Below are 15515 nucleotides of genomic sequence, written 5' to 3' on the forward strand. Positions count from 1 at the left end.
GAAAAATGTACTGTGTATAATATTATCATTACAGATGTCCTGCACTCTTTGTGCTGCGGATATGAATGATGAATCACCCAGAAAATTCTATCAATGCACTAAAAATGGCACACTTGTTCCTCCCTCAGTATTTTTCAGTGTGTAATAATGTCAATATTTGAACATCTTCCTCTTCTATTTTCCAGGGTATGTCACAAAATGTCACATGATAACATTTTATACTAAATTATAACATTTTAAAATAAGTGTATCTCCTGCACTTTTCTTAGAATCAACTTTATATTTAAACATACTCTGTGAGACAACTGAACTTTTTCATTCACTGGTTGGTGAAGTTTTCATAATGCGTTACCAGTGGTGCACTTTACTCACCTTTATTCACCCTCATGTCGTCCAAGATGTAGATGAGTTTGTTTCTTCATCAGAGTTGGAGAAATGTACCATTACATCACTTGCTCAGCAATAGATCCTCTGCAGTGAATGGGTGCCGTCAGAATGAGAGTCCAAACAGCTGATGAAAACATCACAATAATCCACACCATTCCAATCCATCAGTTAACATCTCGAGAAGCCAAAAGCTGCATGTTTGTAAGAAACAAATCCATTACATTTAACTTTAAACTGTTGCTTCTTGCCAAAATATGAGTCCATAATCCATAATACTTCATCCAATGAAAAAGTCCTTTACTTCAAAATCCACCCACATATTTGTTTAGAGCTGCTTTGGACTGTTTTTACTTATAAATGGCACTTGATCTGTGCATATTTCTCTTCTGATTAAGATAAGACGACTATTTCACTGGAGAAAGCAATATTGATATCTCTTGCAACGCAAAAGCCGATGCATGAAGTCTAGAAAAGTAATAAGATCTGATGATCACCACACTGATGTTCACCACACTCCAGTACAGTACGCAAACCCACAATCTGTGTTGCCAACTGTCTGCTCTGTGAGGATCTGTAATGGCGTAGGCAGACATTTCATGGGAGTCTTTAGGGCTGATGATTGTTCTTAATTGTCGTTTTACAGACAACTAACATAAGGCCATTTTCAGGTCCAGATGCACTCACATGCTGCAAACACAACAGCCTAATAATCCTAAACTGTCATACTCCCATAATGTCATGTAAACACATTAAAATGGGTAATGAATATCAGGACAAACAACCTCCCCAATCACCAATTCTAGACATTACTTAATCTTAATATTGTTGATACAGAATGCATGATACATGCACTGATCAAAATCCGTGTTTATGAGATTTAATGGGAGATGTATGATTCATGAACAAATCATTCTTGTGAGTCAGATCTTTTCAGTGAATCAGTGGGTCCATTTCACAGAACTAGCCTGGATGATTTGTTCATTATTAGTTTGCCCAAAAATGAAAATGTACTCACCCAAGCTGTTTCTTCATGGGACCAGATTTGGAGAAATGTATCATTCCATCACTTGCTCACCAATGGATGCTCTGCAGTGAATGGGTGCCGTCAGAATGAGAGTCCAAACAGCTGATAAAAACATCACAGAAATCCACACGACTCCAGAACTTGTCTGATTTGTTCATGGGTAAGACTGATCCAATTCTCAAAACCTCATATTCGACCTAGAATTATTTGACTCTACCTTTCATGCCGTCACTGTGAGATAATCTCTCATAAATGTATTCATTTTTTTTTTTTTAATAAATGCAATAAATACATACATACATTAACAAATCAATGAAATACAATAAACAAGTAAAATAAATAAATACATAAAAAAATAATAGAATAAATAAATAAGACAAAATATTTAAAATCATAAAAGCTCTTTGATTTTAGCTTCCTAAAACATAAAATGTAAAAATTATTTTTGATCAAATTTCTATTAATATTTTTAAAAGTGTCAATGTAAAATACTAAATTAACAAATCTATTTAATTTTAATTTTTTTTAACAGTGTAGTTGAATAATTGAGTAACTTGACAGACAAAGCACATAAAAGAGATTCATCTAAACGACTTATATACAGGCATATGAATATTTAATTGACCATATTTTAATTGAATATACAATGTCTCATAATAGCAGCACTATCAATTCAAATGTATTAACCTATTAACCTCAAAACTGTTTGACTGACTAAGTTTCACAAATGTTGATATTCAGATGAAATGACAAAATGAAAAATAGTTCAGATATTCATCAAAAGTGCTGACATAAGATTTTGTGCCATATGGTCCAGAGGAAATAAATAAATAAAGATGGGGGTCATCTTACCCTATAGCCTATATGATTATATTTGGTTACATAAATTAGTTGTTTTAGATATAGCCTACAAAATATGCCAGATGAGATAATGCAGCAAACATTATTTTCTGTGTTAATAATGAAAGAGAAATGGGTTGATGGGAAGAGGATTTGGCCTGATAGTTAATGATTAAACACAAAGGAGGGTCTTCCCCTCTCAGGCGCATTGAGAGCTGCTGGCCTGAGGGGAAACACACACACACACACACACACACCACAAAGCAACATGCGCTCTCTGCATTCCTCCAGTCTCTTTGTCCAAACTGCATACATTAAACGCCTGACGGCACATCCTCAGCGCAAACAGATGCGTGTGTAGCGCCTGCCATGACAAATTATCATCTAATAGCAGCTGCCCGGTGAAACATCATTCTGTTTGGTGGGCATTTACAGGACGCGTTCTTGCTTTACTTATAGGTATACGTAAACATGCGTTCAGATGGACGTATGTTGGCGTTTTTAAAACATTCACACGCGCATGGAGAAGCCTAGTCTACCTCTTAAACGCACATGATGCTCTCACAATCCCCTTTCTAATTAATAATTCAAGAGCAGACGCAAACGTAGTCACTGCACTGAGTGACCAGTCAAATCACAGTACGCTTCTGTTTGGAAACCATGGGGGTCCTGCTTGTTTTTTCTTGCTGTTCACGCTTGAATTGTGTCCATTGTCCAATTCGCAGGCGAATCGTTCTTTTGAACCGATTCTTTTTTGAAGGATTCGGTCGAAAATATTTACGAAGTTGACTTCGACTTATTTAGAAATTCAGATGGGAATAATATTGTAAACATTATAGTGGATATGAAGCATAAATAAATAATTATTGACCTAACATTAATATTAAGATTGCTGGCGAATATAGCTAGTTCTTATAAGTCATGCTAATAATAAACAACACAACAGACAATCAATAACTTACAATATAGTGAAAACTTAGTCTTGTTGAAACTTAAAAAAATCTATCAAATTGATTTACAGAGTATTTGTAGATCATTTAACAGTAAGCAATGCCTTCCTTGGTGATGATGGGAACAACATTTCTAACAAAACAGGGATTCATTATGAATAATAACTATGAATATTTATATATTAATGGAATTTATCTAACAAAATGATGTTAATAGTGTTTGAACAATAAACACCACAATATCTGACTATACAACCATGCATGAAGTGCATTCCCTGAAAAAAAAATAAATAAATAAATATATATATACATACATACATACATACATACATATACATACACACACACACACACACACACACACATATATATATATATATATATATATATATAAACCATCACAAAAATTACAACAGTTTCAACTACAAACACCATTACATTACAAACCATCGACTTTTAACCATTAAAATGGTTTTGGGGCACGTTCCATTAGGATTTAGTGTTTTAATAAGCCACCAATAGAAGACAACCAATTGCCGGTAGAGACCAACATTAAAGTTACAATTAAAACCAGTACAATTCCCATTATAATTATTATAAATTCTGTGATGGTTTTCTATTGTTTTTTTCAGCAGGGCTGTTTATAAAAATTTTGGCAAAATTTTACCGACTGAAAAAAGTCTAAAGTCATAGGAGGTATTCTCACAGAAGTCACTTTCAAACCAAGCAGTTTTACTGCAAATATCATGGTTAAACTACGGATAATGGTTAGAATTTGTGGTTACAAAATGTTTAACTATATGTTTTTTTTTTTTTTGGTTTAATTTGTAGTAAAACCATGGTTCATTTTCGTAAGGGATATTGAAATTACTGGATTTCACCGGTGAAAATTCGCTGAAAGGTAAATGTGACCGCAACTTAACACTTGTCAGAAATGACTCAGAATCGATTTTTTGAACCAGTTCACTGAATCCGTCCGAACGAATCGATTCGATGAAATGAATCGAATTCTCACCGCTTGCACGTATTCCCACCCTGAATTTCCCTGCGCTACTACCGCGAAGGCTCAGCTTCTGAGCATTAATTACCTCACGCTGATAACCCTACTGGACCCAGCGTCGCATGCGTCATAAATATTCATGAGCGACTCCTTCTCCATAGTAGGAATGGGAAAATTCGTGTTCCCAGCCCCGCCTCCCACTCATCCCAGCGTCTCTCTCTGTGTGTGTGTTTGAGTGTGTGTGTGTGTGTGTGTGTATGTGTGTGTATGTATGTGTGTGAACTCCTTGAGCATTCACGATCGCCTCTAATCACAGATCTCCAATCAAACAGCAAGCCAGCTACGCAGAAACGCTGCAGAAAACGCAGATAATGGAATACCGGTTTTCCGAATCTATGCCCAATGAACACTGATGGATTAATTCAGGAATAATATACATCCCTCGCACGGTAAGTTGTTAGAGGAGGTCGGAGGGGTGAAATGATGAAGCATGTGGTAGTTGCAACCTGCCATTGTCTCGTGCGTCCGGTGATATTTTGTGTCCATTTTACATTTGCTGGCAAGGAAACGGGAACATTTCTTAACACGCCTGTTATTTGGATCTCAAAAATAATTGCGTGTAAAAATGCGCTAATTGTCAGTAATACTAATTCATGTACAACTTGGGACACAGTGAAAGCTACATGTTGGAAACAAGTGATCTTCTCATCCTACAGTCTTGATGGAGCATCTCCGTGATGATTGACACCTGTCCTCAGGGCATGATGCATCAGTGATGGAGAATTCGCATTTGAAAGACATACAATGCACTAATAGGGAAGTTTCGAAGGTTGTGTGGGTCAGCGAAATAAATAAATTATACGATGCGTTTTTACGCGCAAATACGAAGCGGAATCGTGTTTGACGATTTGACATTTATCTGGTTTGACCGAGTGTCATATGGAGTGCCAGGAATGCTGGGCACACAGATGGGTCCACATAGCCTTTGGGCTCAGTTCATAGGAAAATGCATTTCATCAGATACATATTTTGGATAGAAAAGCAGTATTTAGCCGTTCATTTAATTGACTGTATTCTGCCGGTTTTTGAATATCATTTGGGATCTTTCTGCACCAATGCCGGACTGTAGTATATTGTGAGACATGAACTGGTCACATGATGGGGGAACCCTCAAGTTAGTGGGTCACACTTTGCATTGCATGTTTAAAGCATGGTCTCTGGTTGCTGTGGTTACCCAAATTAAGGGTCTGGAACTTAAAAATAAATTCATTTAAAATGATAACGGGTATTTTGTTTGTATTTTTTAGTCATGCTTGACCTGAAATCACTCAATCTTATATCCTAATGCTCAGAAAAAAGGCACAAAAGCTGTCACTGGGGTGGTACCTTTTCAAAAGGTATACCTTTTATATCTTTATTTACACCTAAAGGGTGCATTTTGCTACCTTAAATGAACATTTTAGTGCATAAAGTTTACATATTAGTACCTTTTCCAAGGGCCACAGTATATTAGTGTTTAGTAACCAATAGTGATATAAATAAGGTGGTGTTTATTGAATGGGTGAAATATGGGTGTTTTTGTACATTTGAGCTCTCCATGTGGAGAGAATTTGAATTGGGTACTGAATGAAGTCTGAGGTGGTTGTTTAACCAAAGTACTTATTTAGATGGATTTAGCTATCATATACTAAATAAGATTTTTTTTTCTGTATGCTTTTTGGAGCAAAAAGTAAGTCAACCATTGTGTTTGATTTTTTGCCAAGTAGGACATGTTCCTGGATCAGCATCAACATCTTTTGTCATTGCTCTCAGACTAACCCAGCTGTATCTCTAACTATTAGCTGCTCTAAAGTCACTGAAAAATAACAGCTTGGTAATAATGCTGTTGAAGCTCTGTTGCCAGCCCTAACCCTAAAATCTGATTGGCTGACAGGACTGTTGTTCCTGGACCAACAAGGATGTTGATGAACATAGCTTGTCTAGGACAAGGAAAAGCCTACGGAGAGATTGATTTAATAACATCTGTTCATGAGAAGTGAACACATGGCTGATAGACGGATGGTAATCTCACAGTCTGACTGATTCCTGCTTCTGGGTTATTCATGGAAGTTTTGAAGAAATGTTTTAAATTTCTGCGATAACGCAGCTTATAAATATGATTTATATTGGTATCTGTATTTCCTTTTTAAAGCTGTTGTGTGTATTTCAAACATTGCTCTTGTTTGAGTGGCCTGACATATTAATTTTGGCATACATTGGTGTGAGTTTGAGTCAGGACTAGTGGTGAATAATGGAAGAATGGTTTCTTGTCTTGATTTCGCAGAGATTTAATTTATGTTGTGATTGAACATAGTCACATATATAGCCGCTTTTCCACTATCGGGCCGAACGGTTCTCTTTGCTTAACCGTTGCATTCCGTGCCGATCCAGGCCAGTCAGCACGGATACGGTTTCATTTTCCACTGTGGTGCTGATAATGGAGCCCGTTGGAATGCAATACAAATGTGTCAGTCGTTGCCTTGGTAACGCAAGTATAATGTAAACAGCGATATGGACTATGATCAGATATTTGACTGTCTCAGGCATTTTTTTTTTTTATATTGAATGTAGCGTAGCTGTTTACTTGGCTGTTTGATCAAATAGCGCGCTTCTGCTTAGGCAACAGAGTGGTGACGTCACGCATACACACTCTACCAGCACGGCTCAGCACGGTTGTCTAACCGTTCATTTTTGTTGAAACTAAATGCCTTTCCGATGAGATTTGAAATGGGAGAACAACGTTCGGCAAAAGTCGGATTCGAACTTGGGTCGATCGCGTCAAAAAGCATGCGCCTTACCATCTACGCCACTGAAACTTTTTTTAGTGTTGACTGTCCCAATCACACGTTGGTGGGCGGAGTTAGTGTAAATAGCCTTTGCCAACAAGGCGGGCTATTTGCACTTAGTGTAAATAGACATTCCGAATTCGTTAATGATATACAGATACTGTACATTACCATTCAAAAGTTTGGGGTCAGTAAGATTTTTTTCCTTTCCTTTCCTTGAATAGGCCTATATTTAAAATGCCATTTATTCCAATTTACATTTGGTCAATTTAACGCATCCTTACTGAATAAAAGAAAAACAAAATGGTAATGTATACATATGTACAGACTACACAAAATATATAGACTATTGCATCAATTCAGTTGCATAAACACTGCAAAACAGCACACAAATGCAGAAAATATTGTGATTCTTGGGAAAAGGTGCTGCAAAGTTGTTCAGTCAATAAGAAAGAAAAACTGGGACTCCATAAACCTCTTTCCTGAAGATCTGAGGTAGAAGTTACTATAAACTGCAGCAGATGTGAGCCGCTGCCATGATTTACTGTATATTAACCTCAGTATCCTGTCCTGTAGGAAAATCTGAGACAAGTGCAATGTTTGAGCACAAATTAACAGGTCGTTGTGTTTGCCAAGGGTTTATTTGTCGATTTTCATTTGGAAAGTGTCCTGGCAGTGTTTGAACAGCATGACATATAGACAAGTATTTGATTGTTTAGTTGTAAAAGCACCATTTAATCGAAAATGCTATGAAGTGTGCCAGGTCAGATATCCATCAGGTGTGAAGTCGGCTGTAATACTGACCAGAGAGACAGGAAGATGAATAATACTGAGATCCGCTGTGACCCCTTTCATTCTTCTGAAAGTTAAAGCTTTGGTTAATTCTCTAATCGGAAACGCCTCAGTCAAGGTTTTAATTACCCAGCCGTTGAAATGCGAAGGAAAATCATGGTTTCCCCCTTGAACAACTTTTTGGGGGGCACTGCTGACTTTCCCGTATGCCAGTAATGGATTTTCCCTGGCTGTTAATTGCTGGTGAATTGGAAAGAGGATATAGTGTGCAGCTCTTGAAGGCTTTGAAGCGAGAATTAGCCACGCGAGACGCTTTGGATTTATGCGTTCGTTCCAGAGAACACATTTAAACTGAACTCTGCTTGACTGCGCTTCATTTGCTCATTTCTGTGCTGACATATTTAAAACGGGTTAGATGAATACTTAACCCATCACACAGTTAAAAAATGTAATTCGGTGTCACAGTTAATATATGTGAAAGTGCTGTTCCATTTACATGTTAAAACTAGTTTTTATGTTTTCTGCTGCAAATGTCAGTGGTTTTTCCCACTGAAAGCTTTCTAGGGAGTTGTGGGTGTTATTGGGGTGATCTGCGTGGTTATAATGTTGATTTGTGGTCACTAGGGTTAGCTAGTTGGTTGCTGCTCGAGTGTTCTGTGTAGTTGCTTACTGTAGCATGATTGTTCTGCTTTCTAGGACAGCATCTTTTGGTCAAATTTCCATATATAGTAGGGCTTCACAGTATTGTAAAAAAACACTGACATTGCGATATTTCCATATGAAAAAAACACATGAATTCTCACAAAATTACTTCAATATTTGGAAAGAATGAGTTATTCTGAATCTGAAATTATTTGGGGGTCATTCCATGTCAAATCAACCAAATTTCAGAAACTAAAGTCAACAGATTGTACTAACAGACCTACCGATTTCTGTGTAAAATCATGATGCTGCCATTTTTCTAGTTTATTTGACCCCCTGTAATCTGGCTTTGAATCTCAGGTGAAAATTGTCTTTTTGACCTCCCTCTACAAAATAGTGAATTACTCAGTAAATATACATCCATGACATTTAATATTTTGGCTTTCGTCACTATACATATTAATTATTCTTCATAAAAAAATAATGCAAATTCAAAAATTTGAGCTGGGGGCTACTGGTTGAATTGACCTTGGGGTGATTTTGTTGAGGGGGGAAAAAAATTACAAATTTGTGTGTTCACGAGGGGTGTGATGTAGGGCTGGGCGATATACCGAAATCTCATTATCCGCCTTCGATAATGAACGCGATATTGCGTAGCTTGTCAGTGAACTACGGCTCTGTGTATTAAATGGCACTCTATTTGAAAACAGGTGATGGAGAGTACTTTGTTTATGGTTGCACTTATTGTTTGCAGTTAATAAGACTAAGAAAAAACTTATTTATTTTTGTTATCTGTATTCTTTATTTCGATTTTGAATTTGTGAAATGGAGTTCAGTCAGGAGGTCACACAGCTTCAATCAGAGGTTCTCATAACTCATATACAGTTCTAAGGTCATGACAGCAGCCAGTCAGTTTAGTTTGTGGCAAAACCTTTTACAGTGCTTGTATATTGTTGTATTTTACTGGATATGATCATTTGTACTCAGTATATCTGAAATGACTTTCAATAAAAAAATAGTTAAAAAAATGTCAAAATGCACCTGCAGACTGTTTTTCATGTCTAGCAGAGTATTCATTTTTTCAGACTATTCATTCCAATCTTGTGTCTTGTCTTGTGAGCTAAGTGTTTCGTCACACACAATATTGTTAAAATAAATAAATGTACACCCGAGCGAAACCGATTATCGGAAATGGAAAAATGTAGGGTGGGGAGTGGGTTATGTGAATTGATTGTTAATTGTTTGGAGGCAGATCTGAATCTGATCTTGCAGTTGATTGTAAGAAAGGTGCAGGGTTTACGTGGAATAAATGTTTGGAGAAGTCTGGTATACATCACCAGAGAGAAGTCTGTCATTCTATCGGGATGCTGAGTTATGGCATTTTGATTTTCATTACTAGAAAATGAAACGTGCATAGACGAATCATACAATACGATGCATTTAGAACATAGTCTGAATTTCCATTTCATGATGACTTTAAGCTTAGAGTATCGAGTCAAATAGCTTAGCAACTATTGTAATCAATAGTGTCTAAAGGAACACTATTTGAGTTCCTATAAAGAGTTTCTGTCTATGAAGAGCGTTCCAGTCCAGCCGTAGACAGGAAGGCGGCTTTCTAGGTTTAGCAACCGAGTCTGTGTGTACCAGTTGGTCCTTCATCATTTATCTGAGCTGGGCCTCATGAACCCCCAGTCCATTAGTGGCTTCTGACTGGTATCGCATTACACTGATGGCAGTCAGAGAGATGTTGTGCTGGAGATATGTCACAGCCGTTCCCTCTGGGCAGCGCTTGGATCTCAGGCTCAGATACGCCAGCTGGAGAGATGCTGTCCTGGCTGGGATGGACACAGCCAGAGGGCTTTATCTCTCCTCAAACCTCAACAGTGAATAGCACTTATAAAGTAACATTCATGCATATGTCATGCAAACAGGATATTTTTGTCATGTAGTATTTGGATATGTCATTATACAGTATTTATGCTTGCTGTTTTGCTATTTGTGTGGCTTCTCTGTTTAGTTTTTCCCAAAGGATATAATAAGCCAAACTAGCTGTTTTATCTACTTTTTGAGTGCTTAATAAATAGAGACCAAGAGTATTTTAAGAATAATTAGTGGTGTTTGCCAAGGCAAGCATTACTATTAATATTGCTCATACTTGGGTGTTTTGGAAAATCCCAGACAATAACTGCTTTGGTGCATACAGTTCTGCACTGTTTGTGCTACATGGATTGTCGAGGCGAGAGGTTCAAATACTGATACTCAGCATTTTGTATTATGGATGATAAAGCATAAAATCTCATAGTGAAGGAAAAACCCCAAGCGATAGATACCAGTATATCATCCTTGTAGGTGGACTCTTTTGACTTGGGCCAGTAAGCAACGACCTAGAAATGCCCTAACAAACACCCACAATACCCTAGCATGATTGCAAGGAGTTCAGCACAGGCAAGTGCAACTCATATTACTATCCCTCTATGGATGCAAACTAAGGCTTTGTGTAATAAGGTTGAAGAAAGTTTAAAGGAAAGAAGAGCATTTTCTAACACATTTGATCTAAATTTAGATTGCGTGTGTTTTATTTCTATGCAAGGTGTGATGCTGATTAGCTTTCCTCTTTTAAGGTGATGTCACATTTATGATATTTTTTAGCAAATTCAGTCATTTCAAAGATTTCCCAACTCAAATTCACAATAGGTTTAAGTTGACCAATGGAAAGCAGCTTGGTTTGAAAGTGATTCTGTGAGAGTTGTGCTTCATACATCACTGCACTGTTTACAATAGACGATGGACTTTATTGGACATCATTTTGCAAATGTGATCGCATGCTTAAACGTACAGCGGTGCCCAAAATTATTAGAACACCAGTATTTTCACCAGCTTAAACATGGTTTTTAGTCAGTTATTTCTATCTTTTGCTGTAGTGTGTCAGTAGGAAATATCAGTTTACATTTCCCAACATTCATTTTGCCATTCATTGTAATAATCCAGTGAGATTTTTGTTTGCACAAGGAGTCAGACAACAGCCAGTGCTCCACACGGAAATCTGATCTCATCATATATCCAGTCTGTCTAGAATGACATGAAGAAACAGAACAAAGGGGACAACAAAGTAACTGCCATTACTTATTTGAAAAAGTAACTCCGATATTTCCTTGTAAATTAAAAAGTAATGTGTTACTTTACTGGTTACTTGAAAAAAGTAATCTGATTACATAACTCGCGCTACTACTTGTAATGCATTACTCCCAACACTGGATGGTATGGAGGCAGCACAGGTGGAAGTGCTCAAGAAAGTTGCAGGTGGTGACCATATGCCTCTTAAGCCCAAAGTATACTTCACTTTTTACGCGTACGCGAGGGACAGCGTACAGTGCGTGTGTCGCGAATTGCGTCATCAGAATAGTACGCGCACCACCCTATTTTTGTAACCGCGTGTACTTTGTATGCACTAATCAGTTTTTCCAGATGGTGGCAACACTGTCCCGGGCTGTTGTTTCACAGTAGAAAACGAAACTAAAGAGACTGACAACGACAACAAAACAGCAGAGACTGCAACAACAGACGCTCACGCGCTTGTGAGCGAGAGGGTATGAGACCATTCAGCTTTGGTTTAAAATCAGTCATGACTTAACGGGGAAAAATAGAACAGACACTGAACATGGATGAAGCTTTCTAGAGCGCATGTATCGACCTCCCGCGTTCGCGCACAACTTCAAATGGAGTATACTTTGAAAGGCTACGCGTTCGACCCCAGAAGCAGAACTGTCTTCAGCTCTTTCTCACCATTGGTGATGGGGGGAGGGTGGTAATCTTCCTGAGGTGCAGGCTGATAGATGCCTTTTCTTTCAAACTAATCCAAAAAGCTCAGAAGCCTCTGCAAAGTGTGATATTATGCACTGCAGAACTGTCACTGTATGGAACATCTGCGAAGAGAAGCTATCGGATTGGTTGCCTCACTGTCTTGGTTTGAGCCTTTAGTCGCCTCTGATTGAACAGGCTATCATCATTGTGATATCAAATGTAGACACTGTCCTTGTCATCACGGTCTACTGTGGCCCTTGGAACAGAGGTGTCAGATTGAGTTCCCGAAGGGCCACTGTCCTGCAGAGTTTAGCTCCAACACTACCCTGCTGAAAAAAACAAAACAAAAACACAACAACAACAGAAGACACCATCACAAAATTTGTAATGCTTTTACTAGTTATAATGGAACTTTTTATTGGTTTTAATGGAAACTGTAATGATCCCTGAGGGTCTCTCTACTGGTAATTGGTCACCTTCTATTGGTGGCTTGTTAAAACCAATAAATCCTAATGGAATATGTCCCAAAACACACTACAGAAAATTGAAAAGTTATGTTTAAAAGTTGATGGTTTTTGTGTTGATAGTTGATAGTGTTTGTAATGGTATTTGTAGTGGAAACCATTAGAATTTTCTGTGATGGTTCTATTTTTTTTTTCCAGCAGGGTAATTAAACACACCTGAGCCAGCCTATCAAGGTCTTCAGGATTACTGGAAACTTCCAACCAGGTGTTTTGGAGCTGGTTGGAGCTACACTCTACAGGACAGTGGTCCTCCAGTTTGACATATGTGCTTTGGCACATCTTGCTGAAAAAAGACTGTGCAAGGACACAGCATTGCTTCACACTGTTGTCCGTTGGCTTTGAAAAATGGTTGCTGTGTCTGACTTGTCCATGTTGGTTTTTGTGTAACTGGATGATCATGTTAAGGAACTTTGGGGGACTTCCTAGTCGTTCCATGATTTGCCACAGACATTTGAGTAGTGCTGGATGATTAATCGAAAAGTAATCGAAACCGAAATTCAGAACCTCTAACCGATATAATTTTCCCATGTTAATTGTTTCATTTTTTAATCCTCTAAATACTTTAACCTTAAAAGCATACTACCGTGTGTATTTGGTGCTAGATGGACGTGTATGACCATTGCGTTGCGTCTTTTGCGGTGTCTCGAATGTGGGTGCCCCGTCTAGACACTGTGTCAAGTTAAAATAATTGAAACTTTTCACGTAGCGCCACTCCTTAATGTCAGTTACAAAACAGTGAACCAATCAGAAGACCCCGGTAAGGCTGGGTATCATTTAAAAATTTTCGATATTGATACCGATACCGATACCGGTTCCTAAACGATACTTTTTCCGATACCGATTTTAAGAAATCCATTTTAACAAGATTACAATGCACATTATCTCAGAGAAACTTTGGTTTTATTTTTTCAGGTTGTTGACACTTTTTACAGGCTTATCTCCTGAGCCACTACACAAAGGAACAAAATGTAATCAACGCAATATATCAGTGCAAACAGTTTTAATCACAGTTTTAATAAAGCTCAAGCAGTTTTAAGTCCGTATATGTGAGGCTCACTGCTGCTTAAGATCTTTGAATCTCTCAGCAGTTCTTCTTCAGAAAAATTAGCATGTCTGCTTTTTCAGGAGACAGACAAGCTCGCTCCTGACTGATAATGTCCCCAGCAGTGGAAAATGTACGCTCTGAGGGTGTGGATAATAATAATAATAATAATTCCTTACATTTATATAGCGCTTTTCTAAGCACTCAAAGCACTTTACATTGTCAGGGGGTATCTCCTCATCCACCACCAGTGTGCAGCATCCACCTGGATGATGCTTGCACACAGATATACCTCGTTGCCAAATCGGCAAGCATTGGCAGAGTGTCCTTCATGTCCCACCACCAGGTTACTGGACTCACTGAGGACAGTGTAGATGAAAGCAATCTGTACTGATTTATCTGAATCTTCTCAGTAGTGCTGCTGACAGTGGTCTGTGTTCTTGCTTCAACTGCCATGTCCTCCACAGCAAACAACTCCTCAAGGGCAGAGAGCTTTAGCCTCTTCTATGAACACATAAGTAAATAAATAAAGAAAAATATAAAACACTATAAAGGTAAATGCAAACAAGTTAATTTTCTTCTAAAATTAAATGGGGAAAAATAGAATGTCTTTATATTTTCTTACCAGTGTTGTTGCTGCAGATACACTGTCTTCATCAGATGAGCTGTCATCTTGGTCACCTGCTCTGCATCTGCTCGGTCTGAGTCTGTATTCAATGGAATGTAAAGTTCACATATATTGACCTACAATTCAAGAGAAGTAGAAGATTACCAATAAGAATTAACACCTGTTATGAGGTCCTTCTTATCAGCTCGTCCTCCAGTCTGGTCCACACTTCATCTGCCACTTTTAACTTAAATCTGGGATCCAAGGCTGTGCCCTCCTCCAAGAACTGTCTGTTGTTGCCATCCTTCAAGACAAAAACAGTTTGAGTCCCTGAATAATCCTAATGAAAACACGTGAGAATTCAACAGAATTACACTACACACCTTGTATCTTTTTGAGAGGTCATTCCAGATAGTGTCCTTGATGGTCTTTGTGAAGGAGTCCTCCTCTTCATTAACTATGAAGTGGCGCTGGAGTTTATTTAAGAAAGTCAGAATCTGACCCAAGGTTGGGCTCCTTTCAGCAGAGAATCAGATCTGAAATCCTCATCATAAACTCTCTGCAGTCTGTAAAATATAATCAGATTCATTAGCTGGACTATAGTTTTATGAGCACAATGGTTTACACTGAAAATGGTATAAGCTAATTACAGAGTTCTTTACCTCTCCTTCTCCATTGATTTCTCAAGCCGAGGGTCCATGGAGGTGGCCTGGATGGCAGGGAACTGCTCCAGGAATCGCTCCACCATGAGGAACAAGCTATTCCACCTTGTTCTCACATCAAGGATGACAGCATGTTCTGGAAGACCTAGAGTGAGAAAGAGGAAATTGTGTGTGTGTGTGTGTGTGTGGTTATCAAAGTGATTGTTCATTTGCAGAGATGTTTTACTGCATGATTTAGCAAAGAATTTTTCTAAACTATTTGGCCAAAGAGTTTTGCACTAAGGTTGATCTATTGTGATTTCTACCTACCGAGAAGACGCTGCTTCTCTTTAAGGACAGGTTTAGCCAGGCTGGACCTTTTCAGCCACACCACCATTGCTCTGATCCTTCCTGCCCATTATGAGACTGAGAGTATAGTG

The 15515-nt window shown here is 38.2% G+C and overlaps 1 protein-coding gene across 1 annotated transcript in view; it reads left to right on the top strand.

The window, feature by feature from the left end:
- Positions 1 to 4378: 4378 nt before the first annotated feature.
- Positions 4379 to 15515, top strand: part of plppr1 (phospholipid phosphatase related 1) — a 62770-nt gene continuing 51633 nt past the window's right edge. Inside the window, exon 1 of the mRNA XM_058789943.1 lies at positions 4379 to 4650. The gene's annotated coding sequence lies outside the window, so the exon portion shown is untranslated. The remainder of the gene's footprint in view (positions 4651 to 15515) is intronic.

This window comes from Onychostoma macrolepis, chromosome 10 (genome assembly GCF_012432095.1).
Source record: "Onychostoma macrolepis isolate SWU-2019 chromosome 10, ASM1243209v1, whole genome shotgun sequence".
Classification (NCBI taxonomy): domain Eukaryota; kingdom Metazoa; phylum Chordata; class Actinopteri; order Cypriniformes; family Cyprinidae; genus Onychostoma; species Onychostoma macrolepis.